At 42.1% G+C, this 8765-nt stretch overlaps 1 long non-coding RNA gene across 1 annotated transcript; it reads left to right on the top strand.

The window, feature by feature from the left end:
- Positions 1–21: 21 nt before the first annotated feature.
- On the top strand, positions 22–8197 carry LOC120226542. Its single transcript, XR_005527040.1, has 4 exons — positions 22–167; positions 4914–4990; positions 6453–6673; positions 8020–8197. It is a non-coding gene; the product is annotated as an uncharacterized LOC120226542 (long non-coding RNA).
- Positions 8198–8765: the final 568 nt, after the last annotated feature.

Raw genomic sequence — 8765 nt, 5'->3', positions numbered from 1 at the left:
TCTTCGCCGTGTTGCTTATCGACGTTAAACGTCTGACTGAGTGAAATCGCGTAAGGTAGAAAACTCAGCGCGGCCGAGCCTTGCAAATGCCTGAAGCCTCGACTGTAGGAGTCAGAGCAAAGCCGCGGCGGGCCGGTTGCCGTTAGCTGGAGTTGAATTCACCCTAGGTAAGGGGAGGTTTTGACAGGCGGGCTTTTCTTTCGGGTATCCGTTTAGAAATTCTTTAGAAATCCGTTTAGAAAGTCCGTAGCACTAATAAAACGAACATCCGTAGAACCTTCACCCACGTTCACTAATTGCTAAGGTTTGTCTCTAGTCCTGTGTATTCTTATGATGAGCCATTTAATGGTAAGTTGCAGACATTCGCTTCCCCTTGTAATCGAAGCATATGCATCCTTTAATAATCAGGACAGTCTCCTGACACCCGAACTCCACTGTCCGTCCAAGAAAGTAAACTTTCTCCAGTTACAGTTGTCGGGATTTTTTTGGAGCTAGGACCCGCACAAGATTTGCACCTTGCATTTAGATCTGTGGTCTCTGTTATCTAAAACACTTGCCTGCTGTTAAAACAATTAAAATTAATTTTGGTTCTTGAAGGTTCCAGGAGAGCTACATTGTAAAATGTTGGCATTCAGATACGATGTTGTTTTCTTATGATTTCATTTCATTATTTAATTAACATGTCTTTTGCTTGTAAAGCGGACGTTGGGTCTAGAGCAGGCCTGTCTCCTAAAAGTATCACAGAGACACAGGTGTGATTGTTTATAATTTTTAGTATAGCCAATTAAAACGTTAAATGTAGCTGTGAAATTATTTCTGGTATGTTTTATTTACTCCAACTTATCCGGCTATGAGTGTAAAATTAATGACAAATGCAGCTAGTAGGGAATTATTTATGAGAAATTTTGTTTCTTTTGTAGTAAGTTGCTGGAATCTGGTGAGGATGCCGGATCTCATTGTGGATGCTGCATTTTCATTGGAAATCCCTGATCTGTATTTAGCTTTTACTGTTGAAAACGATCTCCAAACTCAGATTGTTGTTACATACTGAAAAGTTTTTTTTTTTTTTAGTAACTGAATCAATTTTATTTCTAAAATGGAATGAAATAAAAGTAAATAAAGTTAAGAAAATAACTTCTCAGTCACAGGAGCCACATTTTATGTTCACGGCAGCCACAGAGAGGCTCCTGGGTTAGACTGCAAGTTCAGATGCCGGACCGTTTCTGTGTACTTTGTATTGTATCCCATTCAGGAAGCACGAATGTTCAGGTTGTCCCGTTGTTCATTAGGGACGAGACGCGTCTAGTGAAGGTGCCCTTCTCTCTCAAACAGGCACATAATTTCTTTTTGGTACTCCGACTTGGAAACGGGAACAGTCCGTTTCCTAACAGCCTTTCATCCAAGGGTTTCAGCATCACTTGTCAGTCTTTGCCTCAACCTGTTTTTGCATGCCGGAGGAGAGGGGTTACAGAATGATGTTTTTCCTAATTGTGTCATTCCTTCTCCATTCTTTAGTCTGCGGCTTTCCTTCCCCACTCTTGCGTCCTCTCTACTTTTTTTTTCCGTTCTGGAGTATCACTTCATATTCTTGGGCTTTTCTTTCATTCACTATTTTAAAATCCGTTCTTGTCATTTATTTTGATGCTCAACCTGTCCCAAGTGTGCCTTCTGAATCGTTGTCTCTTCAATGTGAGTTCTTTTTTTTTTTTTAATGTTTTATTTACTTCTACGAGAGAGAGAGAGACAGCGTGAGCAGGGGAGGGTCAGAGAGAGAAGGAGTCACAGACTGAAACAGGCTCCAGGCTCCGAGCTGGCAGTCAGCACAGGGCCCGACGTGGGGCTCGAACCCACGAACCGCGAGATCGCGACCTAAGCGAAAGTCGGACGCTTAACCGACTAAGCCACCCAGGCGCCCCTCTTCAATGTGAGTTCTATTAGTCTTTAAACACAAGGCTGTTAGTCTTTAAGTGTAAAATAAACCCTCACTTCACTGTGTACTTTGTTTCAGACCTGTCACCAATGACTTCTCCAAAAAGCTTGTTTCCTTTTAGACGTCAGGGTCTATGATTCATGGGCTTGGTGCTGCTTGGGTATAATCATGTCTGGACCTTTCAGTGGATGTAAAATACGTGTTTCCTTACGTCTTAAGTTCATACTCATGTTCCCAGGCAAAGCTTAATATTCTGGGTTTGGTGTGGGGTTTTTTGCTTAACTCTTGTTTTATACTTGTAACTCTTTGCTGTTGTAGGAAATGCTGTTGGTTCCTAATAGCATTAACATACTGTTTTATCCTACAGTTTGTGTATAGTAGTTTCAAAAAATGCAATACCAGTGTTACTGTCAACATTAGACTTCGTAAACTGTTAAGTTTCTTTACATTTATTTTTGTCCTTATGGGTTTATATTAAGGATATAAAGTTCAGAATACCCTGCTCAAACAGTTGCATGTCTTTTCTCTGCATGATTAGGTGATCAGTTTGATACATTTCAGAGGTGAAGGCAAATTGCAGCTTGAGAGCCTATTTAAATGGGCACTGAACTGGGGCGCCTGGGTGGCTTAGTCGGTTAAGCGTCCAACTTTCAGCTTAGGTCATGATCTTGCGGTCGTGGGTTCGGGCCCCGCGTCAGGCTCTGTGCTGACTGCAAGCTCAGACCCTGGAGCCTGTTTCAGTCTGTGACTCCCTCTCTCTCTGACCCTCCCCTGCTCATGCTGTCTCTCTCTCTCTCCTAGAAAAAAATTTGTTTTTTAAAAAATCGACACTTAACAGAACATGTTACCCAGTCTGTAAGAGCAAAATATTTACTGATTGTTGATTGAATGGAGCCACGATTTTTAATAATATTGAAGTGGGGTATGGGGCCCCTAATAGATGGAACCACAGAGTTTCAGTTATGGTAATACATCATAAGGCACCTTTTTTCCCCTCCGGGATTAAGAAAAAGCAAAATTGGGCTGTCAAATGGAAAAGTTGTTGGGAATAACCACCCCTTTATTAATTAGGTTTTATATCATAAGTTTTCACTCTTGAAGACCCTGTTTTAAATTTAATTGACCCTAGTAACTATTTTACCTGGGGGTCCATGGGGTTACATTTTAATAAGCCAATCTGTGACTGCTAAAGACTGAATTTTAATTTATCATTCATATGTTAGAGCATCTGTGTCTAATATGGAATGTTTTAGAGAACTGGGTATTATGACTAGGGAGAGATTCAGGCAAGGTGTTAAAGAAAAAAATATTCAGTGACATTTCTTAAAGATGGTAAGGCAGACTTTTCTCAGGAGCATTGAGATAGCTGTAGGGATGACTGCAATGGGATTTTTCAACGTAGGGAGAGCTCAGGCTCAACTCCAACTGAGTACTGCATACGCAAGTGGAAGTCTATAGGCAGACACCAGAATGGGGGTTAATGAATAGAAAATTGCTAAGAGGAAACATGAGAGGTAAGGGGCATTCTGGCCAAATGACCTAACAGGATTCTTACGAAAGACAGATCAGTGGTTGCCTGGGTAGTTCAGTTGGTTCAGTGTCCAACTCTTGGTTTTGGCTCAGGTCATGACCTCACAGTTTCGTGGGTTCCATCCCTGCACCAGTCACTGCGCAGCACGGAGCATGCTTTGGATTCCTTCTCTCCTTATCCCTCACTCCCTCCCACTCCTCCACTCATGCTGTCTCTGTCTCAAAATAAATAAACTTAAAAAAAAAAAACAAAAACGGGGACCTGAGGGGCCCAGTCAGTTTAGTGTCCCACTTGAGCTCAGCCTCATCTCACAGCTCATGAGTTTAATCCCTGTGTTGAGCTCTGTGCTGACAGCTGGGAGCCTGGAGCCTGCTTCAGATTCATTCTCTCTCTTTCTCTCCCTCTGTCCATCCCTCTCTCTGCCTCCCTCCCTCCCTCTCCCTCCCTTGCTCTCTCTCCATCCCTCCCTTTCTCCCCCTTTTGCACTGTCTCTCTCTTTCAAAAATAAATTAAATAAATAATAGATTGATGAGACATCACCGGGGAAATGGTAGAGGATGAGGAGCCAGATCAGATATTAGAGGGTGATCATGTATTGACAGTTTTGGTTAAACTGACTTAATTAGCAGGGTTCTTGCTAAAACTAGACTTTACAAGGAGCTCTGAGGCTGGGCCTAGGATACTGAATAGCAAATGCTAGACACCAGTTAATGCAAACCATATGATTTGATACAAAGTTCAAAAATAGGCAGAATTACAGTTTTACAGGGCAGAATAGTGCTTCCATTTGGAGAGGAGAAAGAGGTAATTTAGTTGAGGCATATAAGTGCTTCAGGGGTCAAGAAATTCAAGGTAATGTCCTGTACATTGTAGGCCTGCACTTGTTTGAATGTATACTTCAATAAAATGTTTGAGAAATGAACTCAGCTATAGTTTCCAAGTGCTCAAAAGGACCAACAAAATGAACATAAAGCATAGGTAAGGAAGGAATAAAAAAGGCAAAATTTAATGAAAAAAAAAGGAGAGGTGAGGTTTTTGTGGAAGAAGTAAACTTGGGCACAGTCTGATTTAGAACTCCATCTACCCTGTACATTTTACACCCATAAAACCTAGGGGAGAGGATCACATCTCTTATGTGAGCTGTTTCTAACCTGATTCCTGATTGAAGTAGAGCAGTATTTGAAATGTATTCTGAGTTTATTTTGTATATTCTGTTTGTTTGAATTATGCTATCGCTTTGGATCAAAAGTTGAATATCACTGGCCTCAAAAAGGCAAGTCAGATGTCAGTTTTCAAGAGTCTTCTGAAATGATTGTTTTCCTGTTCTGTCTTTATCTTTCCCACTGCTAGTCCTAAGTTTGCTGAGAAATATCCTTGGAGGTGTGTGTATGTGTGTGTTGGGGGAGGCAGAGGATAATATTCCTGATCTGTTCATATTTTTTTTTTCCCTAGCATTCATCACCAACTGATAGAATACAAATTTCTGTGTTTATTACCTGCTTGGCCCTTGGAATGTGAAAAAGACTAAGGTATGGGGGCATTTTCTGTTCACTGCACCCTCCTCAATTCCTACTATATTATGTAGCAAAGAAAAGGACCTAAATAAATATTTGCATATTGAATGAAGGCATAAGCTGATATAAGGACTTGAGGAAGGCAACTGGAGCTAGGTGTTTTTGCCAGCCGGAGGAGCTCAAAGACTTCTGATTAAATAAACCGTTTGTGCTGGGGATACTCAAGACCACTCTTCTGCTCTGCGATGCTATAGGACTCACAAAACTCCTGCTGTTAAACCCATTATAGTTTATTACAACCAAAGGATACAGATTCGAATCGGCAAAGGGATAGATAAGACACATGGGATTAATTCCAGGAACCACCAGGCACAGGCATCCAGGTGTCTTTTCCCAGTGTAGATAAATGGGCATTGCGTAATCCTAGTAATGATGTGTTGCATCACATGCGAAGTATAGCCAACCAAGGAAGCTCACCTGATACAGTAGGCTGTTCATTTGGGCTGTGGTAACAAAAATACTGCAGATTGGGTGGCTTATAAACAACAGAAATTTCTCACAGTTCTGAAGGCTGGGAAAAATCAAAAGATGCCAGCAGATTTGGTGTCAGGGGAGGACCTCCTTACTGGTTAGTAAAGGCAGTCCTCACTGTGTCATCACATGACAGAAGAGGCAAGGTAACCCTCTGGGTTCTCTTTCACAAAGGCACTAAACCCATAATTACCGCTCAACGTCCTCACCTCCAAAAACCATCACACTGAGGATTTAAGTTTCATACATGAAGATGCACGGAGGTGTAAACATTCCATCTATAACACCTGAGCTTTGGTGTCCTAAGTTTTTATTGTGGGTCAGTCCTATAGGCACACACCACCTGCATGGCTGACTTCAGGCACTTAGGCTCCAGCCTGAGATCAGACTGTTAGAAGAACACTGCCCGAAGCTGCAGGCATATAAAAGCATGTTTACCATAAATCACATTGTTAGCATAAACTATCTGGTCAGAGTATCTGTGGCCACAAGGACTCAGGCATACAAAACATTCTTATCAGGCAGGATATTCCATGGACCTCTCCCACAAGCCCAGCCAAGAGTAGGTCTGAAGATAAGCCTTTCTCAGGAAAGTGCAGGATTTGAGCATCCCAGACCTGGGTTACTCAGTTGTTGCACACCATCTCATGAGGGTCGTCCAGATATGTTAGAGAGTAACAATAACTTCAGACGTTCAGGCTTATGAGATGGAGTAACCTGTATTCAGATTCGGACTCTTCCTAATTGGTCACTGCTCCTGTCTCAACGCAGGTTGCCTCGACTGTTAAATGATGGTAATAATAACCATGTTGATAATCCTTTGAGCTACCACAGCTTGTGGCACATAACAGGTACTCAGGAAATGGCAATTGTTATTTATATTCATGTGGTATATTACTCTACAGTTTCTGGCGGCTTTTATGTAATATAACTTCACCTTCTGCAGCGCTGACTAATGAACAAAGCCTCATGATAGCTGAGTAATGCCTAGTGGTTAATATTTGATGGTATGTGGCGAGAATCCACTGCTACTTAATCAAGAGGAATTGAGATGGACTTATCCACCCAGCGCAGACACTGTCTTGAAGGACATTGGGAATGAGAAGGGCTCAAGCAGATTTTACTGTCATACCCACAGGATGCCAGCCATTGATCTTTCCTCCTTTGGTAAGTCCTTGTTGATGCTCCCATCAGAGACTGCTTTCAATTGGCCTGTGAACAGCCTGGCTTGTCAAGGTCTAAACAGTTCTCTTTGTGTGGTGTCTCAGGGCTTAAGTGCATAAGAACACCGTGGTGTCTGAATCCTTAGATTTGGGAAGAAAGGATGAGGATGGATATTTTGTGGGAGACGTTCTGCTTAATCACCTGAGAATCACGATAATTGTCCAAAGAAACCAACTTTGGGGCACCCGGGTGGCTCAGTCAGTTAAGTGTCCAACTTCAGCTCAGGTCATGATGTCACGGTTCATGAGTTCTAGCCCCACTTTGGACTCTGCGCTGGTGGTGCAGTCTGCTGGGATCCTCTCTCCCTAGCTCTGCCCCTGCCCCACTTTCTCTCTCTCTGTCTCTTTCTGTTTGTCTCTCTCTCAAAACAAATAAATAAACTTGAAAAGAAAACAACATCTTTACCTCTCTAAACTTTAAATTTCTTTATCTGTAAACTGGGATTATTAAACTCTTCCTCCCTAAACCCAAACCCTCCTGATTCCAGAAGAGGCAGGCTGCCCAGGAGCTTAGAATCAGTGTGGAGTGGCTTCCAGGCTTCTGTGTGGAGACTTCGAGCAGCCTGGGTTCTCAGGTTTTATTTCTTCTCCCCAAGGTCATCTTTCCCAAGATTTTTTTCTGTCTTCATGAGGAGAAATCAGTAGGAGAAAGGACAGCGACTGGGTGTCTGACAATTATTCTCAGGTAAGTAGGACATTCATTCTTTTATAAAAGTACATGTTCTTCCTACCAGGTAGACATGTTTTCTTCTGATGGAACAAGAGTTTCTTGGTGCATTTATGCCCTTTACATGGACTGAGTTCTCAGTTCAATTTCCTCAGGGTTCAGGATGTTTTTTGTGTTTATTAATTTTTTTATGTAATTTTTTTTTTTTTTTTTTTTTTTTTTTTTTTTTTCTTCTCTTTTTTTTTTTTTTTTTTTTTTTTTTTTTTTTTTTTTTTTTTTTTTTTTGTTGGGTTCTGTGTTTTTCAGAATTTGTGCTGTCCCTGAAGTAATGTTTCACTCATTGCCAGCATTTACTGTGTCTGTAATGTGTTCAGACCATGGTAAGTCTTGTCATTAGAGCATAATGAGACTAGAAAAGAGTACAGTGTGGTTGTGGTGAGACACGTGCAGCCAGGTGAAAGACGTGCTCTTAAAAGCTACGTGAGTGGATGAGGTCACCATCGAGTATGTCACTGGTAGAGGTCGAGAAGAGAATGGTTATGAGGACCATCAAGCCCTGGAAGAGATGATGGGACAACACGGAACCCTGTCTAAGCTTTGGGTCTCCCGTTCTCTTTCTCCAGTGAACACTGATTTACGTGGCAGATTGCGTGATGCCAGGATGTTTGTGATGGTGTAGGATCCAGTGACCCTTGAGGATGTGGCTGTGGAATTCACCCAGGAGGAGTGGACTTTGCTGGATCCAATCAGAGAAACCTGTACAGAGATGAGATGCTGGAGAACCACAAGAATCTGGTTGCAGTAGGTAAGGCTGGTACCATCTCTTCATTTAGCTTTTTCTGGAAGAAAACTTTCTTTGTTTTTGGTTTTTTAAAGTAGGCTCCATGCCCAGTGTGGGGCTTAACCCCGTGACCCTGAGATTAAGAGTCGCATGCTCTACCGACTGAGCCAGGTAGGCTCCCCTTGCTTAAGTGACTGCGTTCTAGGCTCTGTGCTGACTAATGGCAATGCAGTAGTAAAAAGAGCAGGTGCTGTTTCTGCTCTCCTAGACCTTACCTTGAAGTGACTTCCTCTTGAAAACAAAGATCTGTTTGTTGTACTGGCTTTATTTTCTGTATGGATTGAAAGGCTTAGGACCTAAAAACTCGTATAAAAATTTGAGCCTGGGTTTCAGGGGAAAGGTCGGCACCCCTTTTGGTGAACGGTGAGAAAGTGTGTGCTTGTATTTTAGTTTCATTTGAAAGATCATCTTCCTCTGAGAGCCAGGTACTAGCTATGCAGGCCTGGTCTGATCTTTCAGGTGGAACAGAAGGGAAAGCTGAGGCTAATGGGAGAAGTTCTGCAAAGTCAGGGAAAAGGGAGAAATGAT

The sequence above is a fragment of the Hyaena hyaena genome, unplaced genomic scaffold (genome assembly GCF_003009895.1).
Source record: "Hyaena hyaena isolate Hyena2069 unplaced genomic scaffold, ASM300989v1 scaffold_1778, whole genome shotgun sequence".
In the NCBI taxonomy this organism is placed as follows: Eukaryota; Metazoa; Chordata; class Mammalia; order Carnivora; family Hyaenidae; genus Hyaena; species Hyaena hyaena.
The sequence above is the reverse complement of the archived record's forward strand: the minus strand, read 5'-3'. Positions and strand labels throughout refer to the sequence as shown.